Source organism: Bufo bufo, chromosome 4 (assembly GCF_905171765.1).
Source record: "Bufo bufo chromosome 4, aBufBuf1.1, whole genome shotgun sequence".
Classification (NCBI taxonomy): Eukaryota; Metazoa; Chordata; class Amphibia; order Anura; family Bufonidae; genus Bufo; species Bufo bufo.
In genome coordinates this window covers 179160852-179168086 of record NC_053392.1, presented here as the reverse complement: position 1 = coordinate 179168086, position 7235 = coordinate 179160852, and the positions used below count along the sequence as shown (strand labels likewise).

At 43.5% G+C, this 7235-nt stretch overlaps 1 pseudogene; it reads left to right on the top strand.

Annotated features, from left to right (window-relative positions):
- The first annotated feature begins 2164 nt into the window (after window positions 1-2164).
- Window positions 2165-3976, top strand: LOC121000026 (annotated as a pseudogene).
- Window positions 3977-7235: the final 3259 nt, after the last annotated feature.

Genomic DNA, 7235 nt, shown 5'->3' with positions numbered 1-7235 from the left:
GATAATCCCTTTAATTATTAAACATTTCAGTTTACACTTTTGCCACAATCTAAAAACTAACTAATGTGTATAGAGTCCTCCTGGCGGTAGATTTCAAGAGGGATAAGAATTGGGCATGTTGGATCTCAACTAGCCATTAGCTGAAGAGTCCAATTATCTTGCACTTCTAGACATCTGGGTTCTAGATTACATTGTTCCGTACACAGGGGACGCACAATACAACATGGCAGATCACCTAACATTAGCAGCTCTGGTCCTGAACCTTCTTCCCTCCTGTGCCTCTTTGCCGAAATTATAAAATGAGAAGACATTTTCATTGAAGAAAGCATTGCCCCAGTGTATTCCTCCTGGTATTAGTCCAGCAGCAGACTGATTACAAACTGATTACATTACAGGTATTAATATAGAAATAATCTCTTTTTCTACCCAAAATTTGTGCTGTTCTAACTGAAAATATAGGAGTATCTCAGAGTCACTTGCAGCATCATTTGCAGTATTTTGTGTTTATGTATTTTCTGAAAACCCATCCCTTGGCCCAATAAGCTCTACACATTCTCATTCTTAATGAAACATCACTTTGTTAACAATTCTTGAAATATTATTGTCCAGTCATGCTGAAGAGGTGACACTGAGAGATATACAGTATATTATGGAACATGAGATGTATGATAACAAAGGGTATACATTATTGACAGGCAGCAGTACTGGATTTTCAGGAAATGTCATATCTTTAGCTCTTTACCTTCACTATGTCCTCTGCAGACATATTGGAGTACAGAGCAGGTAAAATCCACTTTTTCTTTAAGGGGTTGTCCAGTTTCAGAAGGAAATTGACAACCTTTGGGATCTCCGTGCAATAAAAAAGTGGCAAGTACTTACCATACAGATTCCACTCTGGTTCTCCCAGCCAGGTACCACCCAGCAGCAGCAGTGACATTATGTCGACAACATGTGACTGCTGCAGCCAATCACTGGTCTCAGTGGTGCCCCTAACAAATTCAGCGACTGGCTGAAGCAATCACAGAGATTTCGAAAATTGTGAAGGATTAATGTACAAAGTATAATGGAAAATGATAAAACTCATTTTTATCCCAAAAATAATTGCGGAAACTCAAATACCACTTGAAGTCAGGGGCAGATTGGCCATAGACCTTACAAGGAAATTTCCCAGTGGGCCGATGCTATGGGGGCCACCTGGGCCCTCCTCACGGCTGACCAATGGAAGTTTGTGGGGTATGTATTTTGTAATGCTGGCAATATTTTATGATGAACTGTGGTATTTGGCTGTGTTGGGGTGGTATAAAACAGTATTTCTGGTTCTGCCATACATCATTTTGGACCCGACTACAAAACTAGGCCACGTTTAGTATATTTTCTAGGGCCACTTTAAGTTCCCAGTCTGCCTCTGGTTAAAGGGGTTGGCCCATCTCCTACATTGGGGCCATACAATGTCTGATCAGTGTGGGTCCTACACTGTATAAATTGTTACATCCCCAGTTCAGCCACTCTTTGGGCCAGATTTATCATTCCTCTGACAGCTCACTCCACTTTAACATATGGCTAAAGTCAGTTTTAGCCAAGTCAGATTTATGATCGGCCCTTTAAGACTGTAATAAATGTGGTTTGACGGTAGCAGTTTATCCGTCAGTAAGCAGCTTTACAAAAGTCGCACATCTTTACGAAAAAGTCGCACGTTTTTATGAAAAAGTCGCATGTTCTATTAAAAAGTCTCATAAGATAAGCATGGTCCTCACTGGAGTGAAATTGGGACTTTTTTGCGACTTTTTTAAATAGTCCCAATAGTAAATCTGTCTAGAGATTCATTTACATAAGAAAACACGCCCACTTTCAGAAAACTGGCGAGCATAGTGCAGAGCAGAAAAAAGTCGCAAATTTGTGCGCAGTTTTAGCGTTTGGGACTTTTTTGGGACTTTTTCACTCCATTATTCTGACTTGAGCTAATGATAAATCTGGCCCTTTGTCTCTATTATGAATATGAACCAACAGAACCACCCTGGCAGACATATTCTTCTGCCTTGTATTTGGGTGTATCAAATAAGTGGTGTCATATACCACGTGATTTGACACAGTAGGCATCATATTACATCAGTATTTGTAAGCTAAACCAGAAGTGAAAGCTCTATCATATCGGCCGCTGGGGAAGATGACAAAGGGGACATCGTCACTTGGAAAGTGCCGCAATTAGACACACACTCTGTGCCATCGTCGTGGATCCAAGGCCTATCATCTGCAGAAGTCCATCTGTGGGAAGTGCAGGTACCCAGTCAAGCACAGGGAAAATATGACTGGAGTGCTAAGGCCAAGAGATGAAACACCACCGGCATGGTTGTGTACTGTACTGTCTTGGCCAAAAGTTTTGAGAATGACACAAATATTAGTTTTCAGAAAGTTTGCTGCTAAACTGTTTTTAGATCTTTGTTTCAGTTGTTTCTGTGATGTAGTGAAATATAATTACACGCACTTCATACGTTTCAAAGGCTTTTATCGACAATTACATGACATTTATGCAAAGAGTCAGTATTTGCAGTGTTGGCCCTTCTTTTTCAGGACCTCTGCAATTCGACTGGGCATGCTCTCAATCAACTTCTGGGCCAATTCCTGACTGATAGCAACCCATTCTTTCATAATCACTTGTTGGGGTTTGTCAGAATTAGTGGGTTTTTGTTTGTCCACCCGCCTCTTGAGGATTGACCACAAGTTCTCAATGGGATTAAGATCTGGGCCATGGACCCAAAATGTCAACGTTTTGGTCCCCGAGCCACTTAGTTATCACTTTTGCCTTATGGCACGGTGCTCCATCGTGCTGGAAAATGCATTGTTCTTCACCAAACTGTTGTTGGATTGTTGGAAGAAGTTGGAGGGTGTTTTGGTACCATTCTTTATTCATGGCTGTGTTTTTGGGCAAAATTGTGAGTGAGCCCACTCCCTTGGATGAGAAGCAACCCCACACATGAATGGTCTCTGGATGCTTTACTGTTGGCATGACACAGGACTGATGGTAGCGCTCACCTTTTCTTCTCCGGACAAGCCTTTTTCCAGATGCCCCAAACAATCAGAAAGAGGCTTCATCGGAGAATATGACTTTGCCCCAGTCCTCAGCAGTCCATTCACCATACTTTCTGCAGAAGATCAATCTGTCCCTGATGGGTTTTTTTGGAGAAAAGTGGCTTCTTTGCTGCCCTTCTTGACACCAGGCCATCTTCCAAAAGTCTTCGCCTCACTGTGCGTGCAGATGCGCTCACACCTGCCTGCTGCCATTCCTGAGCAAGCTCTGCACTGGTGGCACTCCGATCCCGCAGCTGAATCCTCTTTAGGAGACGATCCTGGCGCTTGCTGGACTTTCTTGGACGCCCTGAAGCCTTCTTAACAAGAATTGAACCTCTTTCCTTGAAGTTCTTGATGATCCTATAAATTGTTGATTGAGGTGCAATCTTAGTAGCCACAATATCCTTGCCCGTGAAGCCATTTTTATGCAGCGCAATGATGGCTGCACGCGTTTCTTTGCAGGTCACCATGGTTAACAATGGAAGAACAATGATTTCAAGCATCACCCTCCTTTTAACATGTCAAGTCTGCCATTTTAACCCAATTAGCCTGACATAATGATCTCCAGCCTTGTGCTCGTCAACATTCTCACCTGAGTTAACAAGACGATTACTGAAATGATCTCAGCAGGTCTTTTAATGACAGCAATGAAATGCAGTGGAAAGGTTTTTTTGGGATTAAGTTAATTTTCATGGCAAAGAAGGACTATGCAATTCATCTGATCACTCTTCATAACATTCTGGAGTATATGCAAATTGCTATTATAAAAACTTAAGCAGCAACTTTTCCAATTTCCAATATTTATGTAATTCTCAAAACTTTTGGCCACGACTGTAGATTCAAAAATGGATTCTGTGAAGGCACAACACCCAAACCCAAGAGAGCCGTAGTCGCTGCTTCCAGCTCTTAAGGACAAAAATTTGTTAAAATGTAGCAAAAAAAAACAAACAACTAATAATATCTACAGAGAGAAAAAGTATAATGGAAAGATTTGCATCTCTTTCATGTTTTAGATCCACTCCTAGTTTTTGACTCCTGAAAAATATTGACCAAAATACTGGCATGTGAAATGTGGCCATATAATGTACAAATACACCAGGATTATCCTGACATGAATTATCACACGTACGTTTTATATTTACTCTCTGTTTCATTTTGTTTTCTTAAAACAAAAACTGATAAATGGAAAGAAAAACTCCACCTAAAAAGAAAGACCAGGGATGCCCAGATCCGGCGCTTGTGATGAGGTCTCAAAAACAGTAACAGATCTGTCTACAGATTACAGTAGTTGTAGCGAATCTGACTCATGTTCTAAGATTGCTTCTGGAGTGAGACAATGATCTACAATGTAGTTATGAAAATAGCATGCTGGAGGGAAATTTTATTGAATTTTGGGGAGACGAGATGATCCAACATGTAAATATAAAAATATATATCACAATTAATATTAGAAGTAATACATTCTATTGTATATTATGTAAGACAGAGTATTACATTTTACTTTCAATGAACAATCTAATGTGAAAATCATTTGGCACTTGTCTATAATATAAAACAAATTACAGTATAAACAGGGGTGGGGAACCTCCAGCATACGGCCCGCGGGATCATTTCATGTGGCCCCCGGCCCGCCTGCCAGAACAGATTGTAAAAATGCTAATGACCTCTTCCATTATGGAAGCAGTCATTAGCATCCGGGAGCCACAAGAAGATGGGAATAGTACTGCACTGGCTGTCCTCTTCTAGCCCCACGCTGTGTCCTGACACATTCAGCGTCAGGATGTAGTGCAGGTAGACGCGCACTATGACCTGACGCGGTGCGCTGTCGGGTCACAGTGCAGCGCATCTGGAAGAAGACCAGGAAGGGTAAGTGAATCTGCCAAGTGGCAGCGCCATCCGCAGCTGGAGAGGTAAGTTTATTTTTGTATTTATTTGAGATATCTGACCTGAGGTCTGAATGTGGTTGATCTGAGGCTAATGGAGGGTGGGGAGGTCTGATGGGGGTCTGATCTGAGGCTAGGGGGTAAGATGGGGCAGATCTGAGGCTGGAGTGGTCTAATGGGCGCTGGTCTAAGGCTGGGAGGTCTGTTGGGGGCTGATCTGAGGCTGGGGGTCTGATCTGAGGCTGGGCGGTCTTATCTGAGGGGCCTATTGGGGGTCTGGTCTGAGGCTGGAAAGCCTGATGGGGGCTGATCTGAGGCTGATGTGGTCTGATGGGGGCTGATCTGAGGCTGGGGGAGCTGATCTGAGGCTGGGAGGCCTATTGGGGGTCTCATCTGAGGCTGGGGGTCTGATAGGGTCTGATCTGAGGCTGGAGGGTCTCATGGGGCTGATCTGAGGCTAGGGAGGGTCTGATGGGGGTGTGATCTGAGGCTGGGGGTCTGATGGGGGTCTGATCTAAGGCTGGGGGTCTGATCTGAGGCTGGAGTTGCCTATTAGGGGTTTGATCTGAAGCTAGAGGGTCTGATCTGAGGCTGGAGGGACGGATCTGAGGCTGGTGGGTCTGATCTGAGGCTGGGGAGGGTCTGATCTGAGGCTGATGTAGGCTGGGGGGTCTGATAGGAGGCTGATCTGAGGCTCATGGAGGTGGGGGGCAGATCTGAGGATGAGAAAGGGACAAAGGCAGGGAGAGTTGCGAAGAAAGGGACAGGGATAGTGGCAGGGAGAGTGAAAGCTGGGTGAACCTCCTCTCTGGACCCCTCTGGGTTTAGCTTGGCTGCCATTAATGTCAAATAAAGAACTAAATAAATAACATTCTCAACGTAAAAATTAGACTGCTATATGTGGTCAAAATGGCGCCTGTACTATTTGTAAAATATAGTGCAGGTTCCATTTTGTGCTGCAAAAATACAACGCTCTAGATTTTTTTAATTGAAGCGCAATTTCTGCAACTTACTCCTAAGTCACTTATATGTTTGACCAATATAACAGTCAAATTTTTAAGTCAAGAATTTTGTATGGCCCCCAAACGATGCTACAAATATCCAAATGGCGCTTGGCAGCAAAAAGGTTCCCCACTCATGGTATAAAGCAATATTAAAAAATGCAGTCTAAACTTCTAGTCTAAGTTAGTCTCTCGCAGTACTCAATACATATCTACAGGGGCGGACTGGTCATAGACCCTACAGTGAAATTTCCTGGCGGGCCGATGCCCAGGGGGGCACCCAAGCCCTTTGCCAATCGGGTACATAGCACCACATCTGGCTGGTGGTGGAACATGCCCTCCTACATTCAACTGTATCACCATCCTCAGAACAGTGATACAGTTAAATAAAGTAGCGGGGTGGCAGTACTTTGTGCTGCACTGTGGTATTTGGTTCTGCTGGCGTGGCTTTTCGTGCTGCACTACCGTATTGCTGGCCCTGCCTGCTGCTGTTGTCCCTCACTATATATGTTGGCCCTGTCTTCTGTCAATTTGGACCTGCCTGCAGCATGGCGCCAATTTAAAAAAAAACATTTCCAGGGCCACTTTATGTTCCCAGTCTGAATGCCTACAGCTGGCACTACCCATATTTTGTGACTGGAACTATATCATTAAAATGTGATTACTACATGTCACCAGCAGATGGCGAGTAGAGTCCTCCGAATGATTTCAGTCAGCGCTGATTTAGAGTAGGATATTACATTCAGTGCTTATGGTAAATGTATGTGTTATATAGACATGTGCAAACATAATCTTGTATAAATATATGTATGTGCGTGTATAGATCAGCGTTGTATACTCTCTTGACGCTGTAATCAGGGTAGTCGTCAAAGAGTAAGCAGCCCCCTGTTGGTGTGTCCATGTGCTTGTCCCTGTGTGATGTGCCTGGAATCCAGTTGATAATATGTTGCTGTCTTCTGGTTACCAGATTTCCTCAGGAACTCAGTTTGTGTTTGATCTGCACACAGTCACAAGGCACAGTGTTATAAATGAACAGAAAAGAGTCACTGGATACAGAAAAAGTCATGCCCGAAACTACCTATAATTAAAACATTGCATTCTTTGAAGGGGTGATCCCATGAAAAGTATTACTGCGCAAGGGGGGGGGGGGGAACTAACTCTCCTTAGGGAGAGGGCACCTTAATCAGTGTGAGGAGACTTATAGGCCATACATGCTCCTCTGGAATTCTGGGAGGGAAGAAATGCAAATGAACTATTAACAAGCTTTGCCTCTAATGCCTCCAGA